General features: G+C 47.8%; 1 protein-coding gene across 1 annotated transcript in view; it reads left to right on the top strand.

Annotated features, from left to right (window-relative positions):
• The window catches only part of SHC2 (SHC adaptor protein 2), a 145,932-nt gene that overhangs the window by 86,761 nt on the left and 38,044 nt on the right, over window positions 1-21,127 (top strand). The gene's annotated exons all lie outside the window — the stretch shown is intronic.

Raw genomic sequence — 21,127 nt, 5'->3', positions numbered from 1 at the left:
TTGAAGTTTGCAAGTGTAGTAGATAATCTGATGTGTTGAGGCAGCGAGTTCCAGAAGACTGGGGATGTTCGGGAGAAGTCTTGGAGGCGGTTGCATGAGGAGCGAAAGAGAGGAGGAGAGAAGGAGATCTTGGGAGGACCGGAGATTACGTTTTGGAGTGTAGCGAGAGATTAGTTCAGAGATATATGGAGGAGACAATTTGTGGATGGCTTTGTAAGTCAGTATTAGTAGTTTGAATTGGATACGATGGAAGATTGGAAGCCAGTGAAGGGACATGCAGAGAGGAGAAGCAGGGTGGTAGTGAGGCGAGATGTGGATCAGTCGGGTAGCAGAATTAAGGATGGACTGGAGAGGGGCGAGCGTGTTAGCAGGGGGAACACATAGGAGGATGTTGCAGTAGTCGAGGCGGGAGATTATGAGAGCGTGCACTAGCATTTTTGTAGATTGAGAATTGAGGAAGGGACGGATTCTGGAAATATTTTTGAGTTGAAGACGACAGGAGATGGTGAGGGATTGAATGTGTGGTATGAAGGACAAGGCAGAGTCAAAGGTCACTCCGAGGCACCGAACTTTGGGTGCTGGGGAGAGCGTGATGTTATTTATTGTAATAGGTAGATCAGGTAGAGAGTGTAGGTGAGATGGAGGAAAAATGATCAGTTCAGTTTTGGCCATATTGAGCTTTAGGAAGCGAGAGGAGAAGAAGGAAGATATAGCAGATAGGCACTCTGGGATTCTGGACAGCAGAGATGTGACATCTGGGCCAGAGAGGTAGATCTGAGTGTCATCGGCATATAGGTGGTACTGGAAGCCATGGGACTTTATGAGTTGTCCCAGGCCAAATGTATAGATAGAAAAAGTAATGGTCCCAGGACAGAGCCTTGAGGGACACCAACAGAGAGAGGACGGGATGAAGAGGTTGTGTGGGAGTGGGAGACACTAAAAGTGCGGTTGGAGAGGTATGAAGAGATCCAAGAGAGGGCGAGGTCTCTGACACCAAGGGAAGAGAGGATCTGTAGTAGGAGGGAGTGGTCAACAGTGTCAAAAGCTGAGGATAGGTCTAGAAGTAGGAGTATAGAGAAGTGGTTGTTAGCTTTGGTAGTAAGTAAGTCATTTGTGATTTTAGTCAGGGCAGTTTCAGTGGAATGATGTGGACGGAAGCCAGACTGTAGGTTGTCCATGTGAGAGTTAGAGGAGAGGTGGGAGGAAATTTCAGCATGGACATGCTGTTCCAGGAGTTTTGAGGCGAATGGGAGTAGCGATATGGGGCGATAGCTGGCAGCAGAGGTTGGGTCGAGGGAAGATTTCTTTAGGATGGGTGTGACTGTTGCATGTTTAAAGGCAGAAGGGAAGGTACCTGTTGTTAAAGATAGGTTGAAGAGATGGGTTAAGGCTGGAATTAGGATAGTGGTGAGGTTTGGGAGGAGGTGGGTTGGGATGGGATCAAGTGCGCAGGTGGTGAGGTGCGCTTTTGAGAGAAGATGTGCAAGCTCTTCGGTGATAGTGGAGAGGAAGTTTATGGGGGAGGAGCAGTGGTCTGTTATATGATGGGGTTGTGGTGGTTGAGCAGAAAAGACTTGTCTGGTTTGGTCGATCTTTTCTTTGAAATATGTGGCAAATTCTTCTGCGGAAATAAGGGAGGTTGGAGGGGGCAGTGGTGGGCGAAGGAGGGAGTTGAAAGTATTAAATAACTGTTTGGGGTTGTGTGTTAAAGAGGATATGAGGTTTCTGAAGTATTCCTGTTTAGCTGAGGTAAGGGCCAAGCGAAATGTGTGAATTGCATTTTTGAATGTGGTAAAGTCTTCCTGGGAGTGCGTTTTCTTCCAGCGCCGCTCTGCAGCCTAGACACTTGCCGCAGTTTTTTAGTGAGGCTGTTGTGTCAGGTCTTGTCTATTGATTTGTCTCACTCTGCCATGCACAAGAGGAGCAACTGAATCAATAGCTGATGTGAGAGTGGCGTTGTAGAAAGTGGTGGCATTGTTTGTGTCGTGGACTGAAGATATGGAGGACAGTGGTAGGATAGAGTCAGAAAGGGTGTGTATGTTGACATGTGCGAGGTTTCTGCGAGGGTGTGATACGTGCTGGACAGGGGGGGCAGGTGAGGAGGACAGGGCAGAGAAGGTCAATAGTTGGTGGTCAGATAAGGATAGAGGGGAGGTAGTGAGGTTAGATAGAGAGCAGAGACGGGTGAAGATAAGGTCTAATGTGTGTCCATCTTTATGGATGGCAGAGGTGGACCACTGAGATAGACCAAAAGATGAAGCAAGAGAGAGTAGTTTGGAGGCTGCTGACTGGCAGGTGTCAGTGGGGATGTTGAAGTCACCCATGATGATAGTGGGAATGTCAGCAGAGAGAATGTGTAGACGCCAGGCAGAGAACTGGTCGATAAAGGAAGTGGTAAGGCCCGGGGGTCTGTATATGACGGCCACTTGGAGGTTGGAAGGAGAATAGATGCGGACAGAGTGCACTTCAAAGGAAGACAAGACAAGGGAGGGTAGAGGTGGGATTGGATTAAAGCTGCAGTTGTTAGAAAGGAGGCCCAATCCTCCACCTTGTCTATTGCCAGGGCGAGGAGTGTGAGTGAAGTGAAGGGCACCGTAGCATAGCGCAGCAGGGGAGGCAGTGTTGGATGGTGTCAGCCATGTTTCAGTGAGGCCCAGAAAGGATAGGTTGCTAGAGGTAAAGAGGTCGTGTATGATGTGCAGTTTGTTACAGACCGAACGGGCATTCCACAGCGCACAAGAGAAAGTGGGCGGCGGAGTGGGTGAGAGGGGAATGGGTTTTATATTGGAGAGGTTGCGGTAGTTACTAGTAAGTGTTGAGCGATAGGGGGGTGGTAGAGAGGAGTGTCCCATCTGGGGAGGTCCAGGATTGGGAGATATGTCACCGGCAGTGAGGAGAAGTAGAGAAAGGGAGAGCAGGTGGGAGAAGGAGAGTGCACGGCATGGTCTGCGTGTTATTAAGAGAGACCTGAGATTTAGGAGCAGATCAGCAGATGAGGACAGGTGGGGAGGTAAAAGGGAAGAGGAGGTGAATATTTGGAGAGTGCAGGGGTTTGGGGATAGCGAAGGAAAGTGAGGAGGAGTGGAGCAAAGACTGTGAGGGCATAGGTGAACATGGTGAGTTAAAGGTTTACATATGGGAATATGAAAAAGTGTAGAGGAAAAAATGCAAGCGACAGACACACAGTTATAGAGGTAACGTTCACCTTCTGGTCACTTCTGGGACATTTCTGGAATATTTCTGATTGCCCACTTAGAAAATCCCACTTATGAAATCACACAGACTATGGTCATAACAGACCTGTGCCAACAAATTTATACAACTCTAGAGGCCTAGAAAATGACTCAGGTGTGAGCAGAGGGGAGGGGGATAGAGGAAGAGAGCTCTGAGAAACACACCAGGGGTGAACTAGTAAGTACAAACTAAGAGAAACATTTGAACTACTTCACAGCTAGAAAACGAACTACTTAAGATGCAGAAAAAATAGGCAGGTGTGAACAAAGAGTTAGAAGAATATGAAATTCAGATGGGGATGGCAGTGGTTGGAGCAGTATCACATACCAGAAGAAATAAAATACAGGAAAGGATAGACTTCAATTGGGGATGGCAGTGGTTGGAGCAGTATCACATACCAGAAGAAATAACATACAGGAAAGGATAGACTTCAATTAGGGATGGCAGTGGTTGGAGCAGTATCACATACCAGAAGAAATAACATACAGGAAAGGATAGACTTCAATTGGGGATGGCAGTGGTTGGAGCAGTATCACATACCAGAAGAAATAACATACAGGAAAGGATAGACTTCAATTAGGGATGGCAGTGGTTGGAGCAGTATCACATACCAGAAGAAATAACATACAGGAAAGGATAGACTTCAATTGGGGATGGCAGTGGTTGGAGCAGTATCACATACCAGAAGAAATAACATACAGGAAAGGATAGACTTCAATTGGGGATGGCAGTGGTTGGAGCAGTATCACATACAGGAAAGGATAGACTTCAATTGGGGATGGCAGTGGTTGGAGCAGTATCACATACCTGTGGATGAAACAGATGAATTTTCAGGTCAAAAGAGGTGGCAGCATTCAGGAGGATATATTATGAATTACATTTCTGTAATATTTCTGATTGCCCACTTAGAAAATCCCAGTTATGAAATCACACAGACCATACTTTAATGAAGGCATGTTTTTTGGAGAGTAACTGTAAAGCGCGGGGTTACATTTTCCTGTCATAACATAGTCTACGACGTTCCCTGGGTCACATGAGGTGTCTGTGCAAAATTTTGTGATTGTAAATGCGACGGTGCGGATACACTTTTCGTTTCACTTTTTCCCCATTATGTAGATAGGGGAAAAATTGATTGGTAAATTGGAACGTGCGGGGTTAAAATTTCACCTCACAACATAGCCTATGACGCTCTCGGGGTCCAGACGTGTGAGTGTGCAAAATTTTGTGGCTGTAGCTGCGACGGTGCAGATGCCAATCCCGGCCACACACACACACATTCAGCTTTATATATTATATATATATATATATATATATATATATATATATATATATATATATATATATATATATATATATATATATATATATATTTATTTATATACAGTGGGTCCAGAAAGTATTCAGACCTCTTTAAATTTTTAATTTTCTGTTTCATTGCAGCCATTTAGTATATTCAAAGAAGTTCATTTTTTTCTCAGTAATGTACACTCTGCACCCCAATGTAGACATTTTTGCAAATTTATGAAACAAGAAAAACTGAAATATCACATGGTCATAAGTATTCAGACCCTTTGCTCAGTACTGATTAGAAGCAACTTTTTGAGCTAGTACAGCCATGAGTCTCCTTGGGAATAATGTGTGGTGCCCCAGAGGCTCTGGTCGCCACAGGGTACTGCACCCCATCTATCTCAGGTACGGGGTGAGTTAATCACCGGTGTTCCAAATTCACACACATTACACACATCTTAGGAGCCTTCACACAGAGTGGGTTGGCTCAGGGTAGACAGGGGGGTGGCCATACGAACATGGACTTCCCGGTAACTGAAGCCAGCTACCTGGGTTGGGCAGGTTCCAGTTGGAGTAGAAATAGGCACAACACACGCACATCAAAAACAGACCCGTCAGGACCATAGATTTTGCAAGACATCTCTGGAAACCATGGACTTTCCTGGGCCCAGGGGCTTGGAGCAGAAGCTTAGCCAGGGTACCTAACTGCGGAGGGGGACATCCTAGAAATAGAGCTCTCACTCCTTCTCTCTTAAAACACCGGTGGTGACCCCTTACCAGATCTGGGATTGATCGGAGACCAACACGGCAGTGACCAGTGTGAACGGGTTGGCAGCTGAAGTTGTGAGTAAACTACAGCCGGAACCCGCAGAGACTGTGTTGGCTCACCCTTACCGGCGCCACCGCCCAGTGCTTGTGACTCGCCCACCCCAGGGCTATGGGACACCCGGTGCCGGGCCGGACTAGTCCGGTGGTAGTCAGTGGTGGCTGGGCCCGGCTCCGTGGCCCTGGTGGGTGTCAGTAAATTATGTGGCTTGCTGAATAATGGTTGTGTTCGTGACGCCACCTGTGGTATGCGGCTATTAAGCCGCCGCTGCTGTGTGAGGCCTCCGGGATGGTGTTATGGCAGCAATGGTGATACTGCTCCCCACAGGTGAAGCAATGCCCGGGGCACAGTTGGTGCTTGTGAATGTCTATGCAGCTGTAATAACAGAGACCACTTCAAGGGTGCAGTTCAAGCTCTTTACTCACAGTTCTTGTCACAGCTGTAGGGACCCTTAGACTGCTGGGACCACTGTCAGGGACCTCCGCCGTTTCTGGGTGATTCTGAGAGTGAAAGCCGGTACCCTTCTCTTAGTGTCTCTTTCTCTGCTGTCTTCCTTAGCCTTGCCTTTGTTAGGATGGACCTGGCTTGGCCTCCACTACAGCCTCCAGGCTGGGGGGTCACCTGTCGGCTGATTACCCCTTTTCTGAAGGTCTGCTATGGGTTCTGGCCCTGGGAGTGTACAACGTTCCCTGGGCCTCGGTTTTTACTGTTTGGAGATTGTCTTTGCACTCCTCCAGTCTCTAGGGACCGTCCCCTGTCGCAGCTTAATCACTCCACCGATGGTAATGTGGACCAGGCCACCTCAGCCTACAACTACCCGTGGCGCCTCTAGGCCCTCTCCTTGGTACCTATCAAGGACTGCTCGTGGTACCTCTAGGACTACCCGTGGCCCTGCGACTCCTTCTGTCTCCTACGTGGTGTCACCTGGACCTCTGGGTCCCAGGGTCTTCACCAGGAAGCGTCTCCTTCTGGTTCTCTGCTCCTGACTGACTTGGAGCCTTTCTTTCCTTCTTTCTTTTTTTCTTTATTTCTCCTCCTTGCCTGCCTCCAGCAGGCCTCCTCCTCCCTCCTTTCTCTCGTTCTTCTGCTCCAACTACATGCTCACTCTCTCACTCCCTGGGGTAGACTAACTAAACTTGACCTTCCTCTCTGTGTCTGCTCTCAGATGGCTCCTCCCACCTCCCCAGTTGCTAAGCTACCACCCTATGGGAGCAGGGATGGGTCTTACAGCCCCTCTCAGCATGCAGCATGGGAGGGTTGCCTGCCACTTTCCCTGGTCCCAGTATGTACCTAACAATGGGTGTAGTGTGGATTTACCAGGGAATCGGAGTGCACTCTCTTCCTCTCCCAGAATGGGGCATCACACCGCTGATGGGGTGCAATGACCTGTGGCGACGGAAGCCTCAGGGGCGCCACACTCCCCCACAGCAAATCCCAGCACGTCCTCGGGCTGAAAAACAACAAAAACATGTGGAAAACTGCAAAACATTTTTAGTATGCAAAACATAAAACAATAAAACATTTCATCCCTTTATGGGAGGCACAAATACTTTAACGTTGCAAACTTCTTATAAAGAAACTATGTGTGCACTTCCAGTCCATTGCACGGTTTGGGCACATCCCCCATAATTCTGGTAGGGGGCACAACGGGTGCAACTATATACATTTTCGGCTACAACAAGTCCAGTAGCCCGGCAGTTCGTTTCTTTCAATCAACAATAATGGGACAAAATCAACCAGCCATTAAGTCCAATGGCCTGGTTACATAAGACACATACACATCCACCGGGGCCCACATTCCAGTTCAGTGGCCCGGTACACATAAACATGGGGGTGACGTCTTCAAAAAGCATGAGGGGCAGTACAGTAGGAAAGGGTGTCATCTTCGAAAAGAATGAGGGGCAGAACACAAGGGACTTCTTCAAAAAGAATGAGGGGCAGTCAGGGGCTATATACAGTTCAGCTGCTTCTTACTTCTTTACATGTAGGGATTCTTCTCCGGCTCCCCACCTGGAAGCAGGTAGACAGCGGTCAGCACAATCTGCGTCTGCTGGTCTTGGCGGGCCGCGCCTGGCATGGCGGCGGCCTGTATTGGAGTCGCTGCTGTGACCGATTCTTGACGGGCCGCACCTGGCGTGGCTGCGGCCTGGGCTTGGCGGGCCACATCTGCGGCGTGGATTAACGTCGCCGCTGCGGCGGAATCTTGCTTGTCCGAGCGGGGCATCGCTGCTGGGGCCCGAGCTGGACGGGCCGGGCTTGGCGTCGCTGCTGCGGTGTGGATGGGCGCCGCTCCGGCGGCGAAATCTTTGCGGTCCGCACCTGGCGTAGCTGCGGCCCGGATCGGCGTCGCCGTGCCGGGCGTCTCTCCAGGGACCGCGGGCATGGCAGCGGGGGTTGGGGCTCTCGCGCCGGCAGGGGCATTAAATGACTCACCCCTCAGCAGCATCTCCGGTGTTCTGGTGGTCGCTGTCTTGCTGCAGGGTGCTGGTATCGGAGCTGCGGTCGTGGCACGCGCGACTGCAGGAGGACCGGGCAGGAACCCCACCTGGCAATCCGGGCTCCGCCGGCTGGGGGTGTCACTCTCTTTACCCGGCTCTGCAGCGGCTGCTGGATCTTCTCCGCTCTCCAGGACACAGGACACAACCCGGTTCTGAGGTGCGTGTCCCGGCTCGGCCACTCCTCCTCTGGCCGCTCGTTGCTCGGCGTCCATCCTTTTAGCTTCTTCACGCGCCATCTTTTCTTCCTCCGCCTTCTATGGCGGGCACCGCTTCGCGCGCTTTTCTTGGACAAGGGGGCGGGGCTTCTCTTCGCGCCCTTTCTTCTTGCACGCCCCCCTTCTTCCCGCTCTCAGCAGCGCTAATGGCGGCGGTTTCTCAGTAAAGTACACAGTCTGTCACACGGTTCTTCAGGCGCACAGTACCCGGTTAGACCGGGCACGAAATCCTGTTCGTGACGCCAAAAGTTGACTCGCCCACCCCAGGGCTATGGGACACCCGGTGCCGGGCCGGACTAGTCCGGTGGTAGTCAGTGGTGGCTGGGCCCGGCTCCGTGGCCCTGGTGGGTGTCAGTAAAATATGTGGCTTGCTGAATAATGGTTGTGTTCGTGACGCCACCTGTGGTATGCGGCTATTAAGCCGCCGCTGCTGTGTGAGGCCTCCGGGATGGTGTTATGGCAGCAATGGTGATACTGCTCCCCACAGGTGAAGCAATGCCCGGGGCACAGTTGGTGCTTGTGAATGTCTATGCAGCTGTAATAACAGAGACCACTTCAAGGGTGCAGTTCAAGCTCTTTACTCACAGTTCTTGTCACAGCTGTAGGGACCCTTAGACTGCTGGGACCACTGTCAGGGACCTCCGCCGTTTCTGGGTGATTCTGAGAGTGAAAGCCGGTACCCTTCTCTTAGTGTCTCTTTCTTCTGCTGTCTTCCTTAGCCTTGCCTTTGTTAGGATGGACCTGGCTTGGCCTCCACTACAGCCTCCAGGCTGGGGGGTCACCTGTCGGCTGATTACCCCTTTTCTGAAGGTCTGCTATGGGTTCTAGCCCTGGGAGTGTACAACGTTCCCTGGGCCTCGGTTTTTACTGTTTGGAGATTGTCTTTGCACTCCTCCAGTCTCTAGGGACCATCACCTGTCGCAGCTTAATCACTCCACCGATGTTAATGTGGACCAGGCCACCGCAGCCTACAACTACCCGTGGCGCCTCTAGGCCCTCTCCTTGGTACCTATCAAGGACTGCTCGTGGTACCTCTAGGACTACCCGTGGCCCTGCGACTCCTTCTGTCTCCTACGTGGTGTCACCTGGACCTCTGGGTCCCAGGGTCTTCACCAGGAAGCGTCTCCTTCTGGTTCTCTGCTCCTGACTGACTTGGAGCCTTTCTTTCCTTCTTTCTTTCTTTCTTTCTTTCTTTCTCCTCCTTGCCTGCCTCCAGCAGGCCTCCTCCTCCCTCCATTCTCTCGTTCTTCTCCTCCAACTACATGCTCACTCTCTCACTCCCTGGGGTAGACTAACTAAACTTGACCTTCCTCTCTGTGTCTGCTCTCAGATGGCTCCTCCCACCTCCCCAGTTGCTAAGCTACCACCCTATGGGAGCAGGGATGGGTCTTACAGCCCCTCTCAGCATGCAGCATGGGAGGGTTGCCTGCCACTTTCCCTGGTCCCAGTATGTACCTAACAATGGGTGTAGTGTGGATTTACCAGGGAACCGGAGTGCACTCTCTTCCTCTCCCAGAATGGGGCATCACACCGCTGATGGGGTGCAATGACCTGTGGCGACGGAAGCCTCAGGGGCGCCACACTTAGGCACCAACGGCCACGACTACCCTCATCATCCACCCGGGGCGCGCTCAATGCACCGGCAAGGAACCCAGCAGCGGCGGCTATTCCCTGGCCGCATACCACAGGTGGCGTCACAACAAACTTTTACCAATACCCAATACTCCACTTCCCCCACCATTTGACTGTATGCCCTGTGATAATGCCTGACCCAACCCGAAACAGCATGGCAACGAGTAGGTTAACTGCCTGCCCTGTGGGGCTCTACAGATGCAACAAGTTTTTCACACCTGGTTTTGGGCATCCTCTGCCATTCTTCCTTGCAGATCATCTCCAGTTCCGTCAGGTTGGATGGTGAATGTTGGTGGACAGCCATTTTCAGGTCTCTCCAGAGATGCTCAATTGTGTCTAGGTCAGGACTCTGGCTGGGCCAGTCAAGAATGATCACAGTGTTGTTCTGATGCCACTCCTTTATTATTTTAGCTGTGTTCTTAGGCTCATTGTCTTGTTAGAAAGTGAACCTATGGCTCAGTGTGAGATCCAAAGCACTCTGGAAGAAGTTTTCTTTCAAGATATCTCTGAACTTGGCTGCATTTATCTTTCCTTCAATTGCAACCAGTGGTCTTGTCCCTGTAGCTTAAAATCACCCCCATAGCATGATGCTGCCACCATCATGTTTCACTGTTGGGATTGTATTGGGCAAGTGATGAGCAATGCCTGGTTTTCGCCACACATACCGCTTAGAATATCACCAAAAAGTTTTATCTTCGTCTCATCAGACCACAAAATCTTATTTCTCATTGTCTGGGAGTCCTCTATGCAGTGTTCATATGTCTTGAACTGAGCAAAGTCTTCCGTCAGGCCACTCTGCCATAAAGGCCTGACTTGTGGAGGCCTGCAGTGAGAGTGGACTTTGTGGAACTTTCTGCCATGTCCCTACTGCATGTCTGCAGCTCAGCCGCAGTGATCTTGTGGTTCTTCTTTACCTCTTTCACCAAGGCTCATCCCCCACAATTGCTCAGTTTGGCTAGACGGCCAGGTCTAGTAAGTGTTCTGGTGGTCCCAAACTTCTTCCATTTTAGGATTATGGAAGCCACTGTGCTCTTAGGAACCTTGAGTACTGCAGAATTTTTTTGTAAGCTTGGCCAGATCTGTGCCTTGATACAATTCTGTCTCTAAGCTCCTTGTGCAGTTCCTTTGAGCTCATGATTCTCATTTGGTCTGACATGCACTGTGAGCTGTGAGGTCTTATATAGACAGGTGTGTGGCTTTCCAAATCAAGTCCTATCAGTGACTTAAATATGAGTGTCTGAGCAAAAGGTCTGAATACTTACGATCATGTGATATTTCAACTTTTCTTGTTTAAAAAATTTGCTAAATTGTCTACATTTCTGTTTTTTGCTGTCAAGATGGAGGGCAGAGTGTACATTAATGACAAAAAAAATGAACTTTTTTGAATTTATCAAATGGCTGCAATGAAACAAAGAGTAGAAAATTTAAAAGGGCCTGAATATTTTCCGTACCCACTGTATATATATATATATATATATATATATATATATATGTATATATATATATATATATATATAAAATCTTTATTTTTTTATTTTTCAAATACATTGTTCTTTGCATACCAGATTTCTGGATTTCTGTATAGCGCAATACTCAATGGTACATCATTGTTAAACAAAGGTTGACCGCTGTGTATTTCCCTCTTTCCTTACTGTCTTATCCTGGCTTCCCCACTACTAGTGATGAGCGAGTACTAAAAAGCTCGGGTGCTCGAAGCTCGGGCCGAGCCTCCCAAGATACTCGTGTACTCGGCCCGAGCAACGAGCCCAATGTTATCCTATGGGAGACCCGAGTATTTTTGTGAAATGACCCCCCGGCAGCATGGAGAAACCCTAAAAATGGCACAAAAGTCTCAGAAGAGTGCTCAAATGACATGGCAACAGCATGGGGAAGACCCCTTGAAGCATTTATCACTCAAAAGTCACAGCTGTGAACAATTTTGTCCGCGTTTCACGCCATTTTTACGGACTCACCAGAAAACCTTCCAAAATGACCCCAAAATGATTTTTCATGGCAGAAATGTTAAGGGCACATACCCAATAGTGAGATAGAGCTGGTGTATGTTACTTTTTGAGATTAATACATGAAAGATTTTACGTGAAAACATTGTGTGGCACTCCGATGTCCCTGAGAAGAGACGTACATGAAGGCCTCTTGAGTCTAATGTGCCCATTTTGAGGAAGTGAGTCTTTGTAGTATTTTCCTTTGCCAGGGCAGTCCAAAATTGTGAGGTTCACCAATGCCCCTGCATAGAGACGTGCATGAGGGCCTGTAAACCTGAAGTGCCCATTGTCAGGAAGTGGGTGTATTATAGTATAGCCCTTTGGCAGGGCAGCCAAAAATTGGGAGGCTCCACGTTGTCCCTGGGTAGAGACGTGCATGAGGGCCTCAAAACATTAAGTGTCCATTGTCAGGAAGTGGGTGTATTATAGTATAGCCCTTTGGCAGGGCAGCCAAAAATTGGGAGGCTCCACGTTGTCCCTGGGTAGAGACGTGCATGAGGGCCTCAAAACATTAAGTGTCCATTGTCAGGAAGTGGGTGTATTATAGTATAGCCCTTTGGCAGGGCAGCCAAAAATTGGGAGGCTCCACGTTGTCCCTGGGTAGAGACGTGCATGAGGGCCTCAAAACATTAAGTGTCCATTGTCAGGAAGTGGGTGTATTATAGTATAGCCCTTTGGCAGGGCAGCCAAAAATTGGGAGGCTCCACGTTGTCCCTGGGTAGAGACGTGCATGAGGGCCTCAAAACATTAAGTGTCCATTGTCAGGAAGTGGGAGTATTGTAGTATAGCCCTTTGGCAGGGCAGCCAAAAATTGGGAGGCTCCACGTTGTCCCTGGGTAGAGACGTGCATGAGGGCCTCAAAACATTAAGTGTCCATTGTCAGGAAGTGGGTGTATTATAGTATAGCCCTTTGGCAGGGCAGCCAAAAATTGGGAGGCTCCACGTTGTCCCTGGGTAGAGACGTGCATGAGGGCCTCAAAACATTAAGTGTCCATTGTCAGGAAGTGGGTGTATTATAGTATAGCCCTTTGGCAGGGCAGCCAAAAATTGGGAGGCTCCACGTTGTCCCTGGGTAGAGACGTGCATGAGGGCCTCAAAACATTGTTCCCATTGCAAAGGAGCGGGTCTCCTGTCGTTGTAATGTCCATTCTGCAAAGAATGGGCGAAAAAATTTACCACTGGGGGTATACCTGAAACAAAGGCCTAAGTATTGCAATTTGTAACGGTCATCATCATGGTGGCGCATGAGGAGAAGGAGGAGAAGTCGATTATCCAAAGTCCAGAAGTGTGTACCCATGGGTGAGTGGAGGTACATGGCAAACTTTAAATTCCGCTCTCATTTGCTGGTGGTGTGGTGAAGTCTGGCCCAATCCAACCCTTGTTCATCTTGATCAGAGTCAGCCTGTCAGCATTTTCAGTTGACAGGCGGGTGCGTTTATCTGTAATGATTCCACCTGCGGCACTAAAAACACGCTCTGACAAAACGCTAGCAGCAGGGCAGGCCAGGACTTCCAATGCGTAAAGAGCCAATTCATGCCACGTGTCCAGCTTGGATACCCAATAATTGTAAGGCACAGAGGAATGTCGGAGTACAGTTGTTCGATCTGCAAGGTACTCCTTCAGCATCTGGGCAAACTTAGGATTTCTTGTGGCACTACCCCGCACCTCAGGGGCTGTGGTACGTAAGGGGCTGAGAAAACTGTCCCACATCTTAAAGACTGTTCCCCTACCTCTGGCGGATTGGACTTGTGCCTCTCTCGGCTGTACGCCTCGGTTGTCCACTGATTCCTGACCTATGCCGCTAGCGTTTTGTGAGGGGAATGCTTTGCCTACTTCCGTGACTATGGCCTTCCGGAACTGCTGCATTTTGGTTGACCTCTCCTCCACGGGAATAAGAGACAAAAAGTTCTCCTTGTAGCGTGGGTCTAACAGTGTTACCAACCAGTAATGATTGTCGGCCAAGATGTTCTTAACGCGAGGGTCACGAGACAGGCAGCTTACCATAAAGTCAGCCATGTGCGCCAGACTCTTAACAGCCAGGACTTCAGTAGCCTGACCAACAAGATGACTGAACATGCTGTCCTCCTCCTCCTCCTCCTCCTCCTCATCTACCCTGTCCTCTGGCCAGCCACGCTGAACCGAGGATATGACTGGTGTGCATGTCATATCCTCAATTTGGCCGGAGAGTTGCTCCATGTCTTCATCCTCCTCCTCGTCATAGTCCTCCACTGCACGTTGTGATGAGACGAGGCTGGGCTGTGTGTTATCATCACCCACACCCACTACTGTTTCTTGCTGCAACTCATCGCGCTCCGCCTGCAATGCATCATGTTTGTCTTTCAGCAGAGACTGTTTTAGAAGGCAGAGTAGCGGTATGGTGACGCTAATAATGGCGTCATCACCACTCACCATCTTGGTGGAGTCCTCAAAGTTTTGGAGGATGGTACATAGGTCTGACATCCATCTCCACTCCTCAGGTGTTATGTGTGGAGTTTGACCCATTTCCCGACGGCTTAGGTGATGCAGGTACTCAACAACTGCCCTCTTCTGCTCACATATCCTGACCAACATGTGCAGAGTTGAATTCCAACGCGTGGGGACATCACACACCAGTCTGTGAGCCGGAAGATGCAAACTGCGCTGAAAGCCGGCAAGGCCGGCTGAAGCAGTAGGTGACTTTCGAAAATGTGCAGACAGGCGGCGAACTTTTACCAGCAGATCAGACAGCTCTGGGTATGACTTTAGAAACCGCTGAACCACGAGGTTGAGCACATGGGCCACGCATGGAACATGTGTCAGCTGGCCTCGCCTCAAAGCCGCCACCAGGTTCCGGCCATTGTCACACACGACCTTTCCTGGCTTTAGGTTCAGAGGTGTGAGCCAGTGATCTGCCTGCTGTTTCAGAGCTGTCCACAGCTCTTCTGCATTGTGGGGTTTGTCACCTATGCAGATTAGCTTCAGCACAGCCTGTTGCCGCTTCGCCGAGGCAGTGCTGCAGTGCTTCCAGCTTGTGACTGGTGTGGAGGGTACAGTGGATGAGGATGCGCAGGAGGAGGAGGAGGCTGAAGAGCATGACATTCCGGAGCTGTAGAGTGTGGGTGAAACACTGACTGAGGTAGGGCCTGCAAACCTTGGTGTGGGAAGGACGTGTTCCGTCCCTCGCTCAGACTGGGTCCCAGCTTCCACAATATTAACCCAGTGTGCCGTCAACGAGATGTAGCGGCCTTGCCCACAAGCACTTGTCCACGTGTCTGTAGTTAGGTGGACCTTGGGTGAAACAGCGTTGTTCAGGGCACGTGTGATGTTTTGTGACACGTGGTTATGCAACGCGGGGACGGCACACCGGGAGAAATAGTGGCGGCTGGGGACCGAGTAACGTGGGACAGCTGCCGCCATCAGGTCGCGGAATGCTTCTGTCTCCACCAGCCTAAAAGGCAACATTTCCAGCGCAAGCAGTCGCGAAATGTTAGCATTTAGAACTGTGGCATGTGGGGTGTTGGCAGTGTATTTGCGCCTGCGTTCAAAGGTTTGCTGAATGGATAACTGAACGCTGCGCTGGGACAAGGACGTGCTTGATGATGGTGTTCTTTCTGCGTAGGCAACTGCAGGTGCAGGAGTGGAGGAGGCTTGTTCGCAGGCAGCATGGACAGGGGATTGGCTCGCATGCACAACCAGCGAAGACGTAGCAGTGACATCAGCAAGCACTGCTCCTCGACTCTGTTGTACTTCCCACAAAGTCGGGTGCTTGGCTGACATGTGCCTGATCATGCTGGTGGTGGTCAGGCTGCTAGTTTTGGTACCCCTGCTGATGCTGGCACGGCAGGTGTTGCAAATGGCCTTTTTTGAATCATCTGGATCCAACTTAAAAAACTGCCAGACTCGGGAAGACCTAACATTTGTACAGGCACCTTGTGTCGTCGTGTTGTTCCGGGGAACGGTTGCCTGACTTCTGCCTGGGGCCACCACCCTGCTTCTTACTGCCTGTTGTGATGCTATGCCTCCCTCCCCCTGTGCACTGCTGTCCTCGCTCTGCATATCCTCCTGCCAGGTTGGGTCAGTTACTGGATCATCCACCATGTCGTCTTCCTCTTCCGCACCCTGCTCCTCCTCCTGACTTCCTGACAATTGTGTCTCATCATCGTCCACCACTTGTTGAGACACGTTGCCAACTTCGTGAGAACGTGGCTGCTCAAATATTTGGCCATCTGTACAGACGATCTCCTCATGACCCACTTCAATATGAGCTGGCGAGAGGCCAGAATGTGTGAATGGAAACGTGAACAGCTCTTCCGAGTGTCCAAGTGTGGGATCATTAATGTCCGAGGAGGACGTATACTCAGCCTGGTGGTAGGAAGGAGGATCAGGTTCAGAAATGTGCGGTGCAGTATCACGGCTACTGACACTTGACTGTGTGGAAGACAGAGTGTTTGTGGTGGTGCCAATCTGACTGGAAGCATTATCTGCTATCCAACTAACAACCTGTTGACACTGGTCTTGGTTCAAGAGCGGTGTACTGCTGCGGTCCCCAAGAATTTGGGACAGGACGTGCGAGCGACTAGATGTGGCCCTTTGTTGTGGCGAAATTAGAGCTTGCCCACGACCTCGGCCTCTGCCTGCACCACCATCACGTCCACTTCCTTGTTCCTTGCCAATGCCCTTGCGCATTTTGCAATGCTGTGCACTGCTGACGTGTATATTCACTACTTGTGCGTTATATCAAAGTTTGTGGAAATTGCACACAAGTGCACCTGTACGCTGCCACCGACAGGCACACACGTGCGGTTTTAAAAACCAAGCACGGACGCAATAAGAACCTAACAGGTTTTTTTGGGGAGAGACAATTACAGACAAGTCAGACACTATCTGGACTGTTTTACACTGTGTACACCAGCCCCAGATATGATGAAGGCTGGTATACGGTCACCACTACCCTGCCTGCCTGCCTGTATACTGGTACAATAGTCCTGACAAGGACTCTTCTGGTCACTAGCCTGTATTCAGACCTGGCTATACCCTGCCTGTATATAGCAACAATAGTCCTGAGAAGGACTCTGCTACTGTACTCCGACCTGGCTATACCCTGCCTGCCTGTATACAACTAGAATAGTCCTGAGAAGGACTTTTGGTCACACTGTTTGCAGCCCTGCAACTGAAAAAGCTATAAAGGGCCGCAAAGCTTTCCCTGAATCAGCGACACTCTCCCTGCACTGACTGTCTGGATAGCTGTGAGCAGAGCACAGCGCGCCGGCTGGTATAAAGGCTCGGTCACGCTGTGCAGGCCGGCCAATCACTGCAATTCCACAACTAACAGGGCTGTGGCATTGCAGTGCTCTGCCAGCCAATCCCTGCATGAGGGCTGGCTCTCAAAAGAGCGCCAACATGCAGAAATGAAGACCACGAGTACAGCACGAGTATCGCGAGATTACTCGGTCCCCGCCGAGCATCCCGAGTACAGCGATACTCGTGCGAGTACCGAGTAGTTACAAGCATGCTCGCTCATCACTACCCACTGCTAATTCTCCCCCTCTTTTTTTTCTGTATCCCCATTTAATATTAAAAAATAAATGAAAAACATTTAACCAAAAGATCTAAAAGATTGATATATATATATATATATATATATATACATACATATACATATACATATACATATACATACACATACACATATACAGTACAGACCAAAAGTTTGGACGTTTGGACACACCTTCTCATCTCTAGAACAACTATTAAGAGGAGACTTTGTGCAGCAGGCCTTCATGGTAAAATAGGAAACCACTGCTAAGGACAGGCAACAAGGTGATGAGACTTGTTTGGCCTAAAGAACACAAGGAATGGACATTAGACCAGTGGAAATCTGTGCTTTGGTCTGATGAGTCCAAATTTGAGATCTTTGGATCCAACCACCGTGTCTTTGAAGAAAAGGTGAACGGATGGACTCTACATGCCTGGTTCCCACCATGAAGCACGGAGGAGGAGGTGTTATGGTGTGGGGCTGCTTTACTGCTGACACTGTTGGGGAATTATTCAAAATTTAAGGCATACAGAACCAGCATGCCTATCACAGCATCTTGCAGCGGTGTGCTATTCCATCCGGTTTGCGTTTAGTTGGACTATAATTTATTTTTCAACAGGACATTGACCCCAAACACACCTCCAGACTGTGCAAGGGCTACTTGACTAAGAAGGAGAGTGATGGGGTGCTACGCCAGATGACCTGGCCTCCCCAGTCACCAGACCTGAACCCAATCAAGATGGTTTGGGGTGACCTGGACCGCAGAGTGCAGGCAAAAGGGCCAACAAGTGCTAAGCATCTCTGGGAACTCCTTCAAGACTGTTGAAAAACCATTTCCGGTGACTACCTATTGAAGCTCATCAAGAGAATGCCAAGAGTGTGCAAAGCAGTAATCAAAGCAAAAGGTGGCTACTTTGAAGAACCTAGAGTATAAGACATATTTTCAGTTGTTTCACACTTTTTTAACTATTTCATTCCACATGTTTTAATTCATAGTTTTGATGCCTTCAATGTGAATCTACAATTTTTAGAATCATGAAAATAAAGAAAATTCTTTGACTGAGGAGGTGTGTCCAAACTTTTGGTCTTTACTGTATATTGTTTTGCTTAATATACAAAGGAAATCTTTAACTCTATGAGTTTTAGAATTCATTTAATCTTCAATTAGATTAACTGTTCACAAATACAGTAATTTTGACCTGGGGTGCCCAAACGTTTGCATGTCACTGTATCTTTCACTATATGGTTTTAATTAGTTAAACATAGAGGGATACCCACATATTTAACTGTAATAAACTGTATAGGCTAATCATGTTAGTTTGGCTTGTAAATTTGTAGATTTGATTTATTACAATGCATTTTTTATTTACCAAAATTGTATTAATTTTAATAATTTAAACTAATTAAAAAAAAATGTCATCTGTAATCCCTAGATAATTATAAAAAATTACAAAAACGACCTGTCACTGTTTTTTAAAAAAAATGTATTGAACCCCTTTATGACCAAGAACGTAACTATACGTCCTTGGTTGCCTATCTCCCGTTACCGTGGGAACCGGCGGCATCCATGATCCACCTGTGCCTGCTTGTCACTTAGATCACGCTGTCAAAATGTGACAGCACGATTTAAATGGCCGCAGTGGGGATCGCATTGTTCCCTGCTGTCATCGGAGGCTTCGTGATGTGATCACAGGGAGCCAATGGATGCCATGGTAGCGACGGGACATGTGATGACTACTGTCGCTATCATGATGTATTTCCTATGAGAGCCGACAGAGCACCGGCTCTTAAAGGAACAGTGCATTTCTGCTGATCAGAGATGTGCAGCTATAATCAGCAGAAATGAACATGCAATCAGACTGTGCAGTGATAAAGTTTCCTAGGAGGACTAGTGAAATAGATAAAAAAATCTAAATAAACAGGTTTTAAAATTATGAAAAATAAAAAAATAAAGTTCAAATCACCCCCCTTTTGCCCCATTCAAAATAAAAGTTAAAAAATGTAAAAAAAACCCCAAACACTTGGTGTCGCCGCGTTCAGAAATTCTCGATCTATCAAAATATAAAATCACTTAATTTGATTGGTACATGACGTGGTGAGAAAAAAATTCCAAAAGCCAAAATGATGTTGTTTGGTCACTGCAAATTTTTTAAAAAATGCAATAACAGGCGATCAAAACATAGCATATGCACAAAATGGTATAATTAAAAATGTCAGCTCACCTTGCAAAAAATAATCCATCACTGAGCCCAAGATCCCAAAAAATGAGAACAGTATGGGTCTCAGAACTGGCACCAAAAGCGCTACTCTTTTTTTGGACAAACATCTGAATTTTTTTTAACCCCTTAGATAAAGTAAAAGTAAACATATTTGGCATCTATGAACTCGTACCGACCGGAGGCATTATATGGACATGTTAGTTTTACCATATAGTGAACACGGTGAATAAAATATCCCCAAAACTATTGGGCAATTGCACTTTTTTTGCAATTTCACCTCACTTGGAATTTGTTTCTTGTTTTCCAGTACACTACATGGTAAAACCAAATTGTTTAATTCAAAGATTGAAGGAAAATAATAAAGTTACAGCTCTCGGAAGAAGGGGAGCGAAAAACAAATACGAAAAATGGAACATCAAGAGGTTAAATTTAGTACCTCCTACAATAGACACTTCACCACTGAATCTGAAACAGTTTTTCTTTTTGCTCTGTGACTTTTCGCTCCAAAAGTTATGACCCCTGATAATGAAGATGAATAATTTCCCTTTAACCAACATGGCGTATACTGCAGAACTGTGGGGACAGTCCTGTTTTGATTGGCCAGTGTCAGAGGGAAAACAGCAAATATCCACAGAGTTCTGAGGTATACGCCCAATTTGTTAAGTAAAAAATTGCATCATTAATCATTATTACGAGAGGCATAACTTTAAAATAAAGGGGCACAGAAGAAAAATGTAAACTGTTCCTGAATCAGTAAAGCAATGGTGTTTAGAGGATGTGCTCCTATCCAATTAAAAAAAAGATCAGTGAAAGATCGTCTTTGAACTAAAAGGAGATAGAAGCAAAATACTGTATGCAAATGGATAGTTAATAATGAGATAAATTCTAGAATCCAAGCAATGCTGAGCTGGTTACTAAATATCATGTTTTAGTAGAAGATGGCAGGGGGCAAGATTGTGCAAGTTAGATTCCAGCTCCCATTTTTCAGCTGCCTTTTGGGTAATAAGCGCAACATCTGATTGGTTGTAATAATGAGAGACTGTTCCCTGTTTTCCTTGTACCAGTTTTAATAAATGTTCCCCACTGTTCTCAAGCAGCAGACTATGATTTTGTGATAGTAAACAACATTATACAGATCACCACTCAGTATAACTGTCCATCCATGGAAGAAGCCAGACGGTGCATGGAAAACAAAGACTAAAGAACTTGCAGAAAAGGAGGTGTAATCCGGCAACAAGAAACATCTTCATTCAGGGAAAATATCCAACATTAAAATCCCGTTTATTAGTGCTAATTATAATCCATTACACGTACAGACATGGGGACGCGGTTGACGCGTTTCGGAAGAGAGTCTTCCTTAGTTACGACTAAATTTATTGTTACTGGATTCCACCTCCTTTTCTGTCTGATTTTGTGATGTATAAGTCATAGAACTGCTATAAGTACCTGTGAAATGACTGGGAGAGAAAGATGAAATGATCGAGAAAGATGGTGAATGATGATGTTAGTATGGATAAGAATTGTTTCCACAAGTCAAGGTGGCACATGATGGGCAACATATAACCATTTGTCCATAATTTTCTTTCCTTGTTTCATACCTCAGACCTTCTGTTTAATTCATTTTGGTGTTAATGTGTGTTTTTGTCTCTTAAACCACCCTCACTGTCCTACTTTATACCATCCCTGTCCTCCCATCTG

This window comes from Anomaloglossus baeobatrachus, chromosome 1 (assembly GCF_048569485.1).
Source record: "Anomaloglossus baeobatrachus isolate aAnoBae1 chromosome 1, aAnoBae1.hap1, whole genome shotgun sequence".
Classification (NCBI taxonomy): Eukaryota; Metazoa; Chordata; class Amphibia; order Anura; family Aromobatidae; genus Anomaloglossus; species Anomaloglossus baeobatrachus.
Note: the sequence above shows the minus strand (reverse complement) of the source record. Positions and strands in the feature narration are given on the sequence as shown.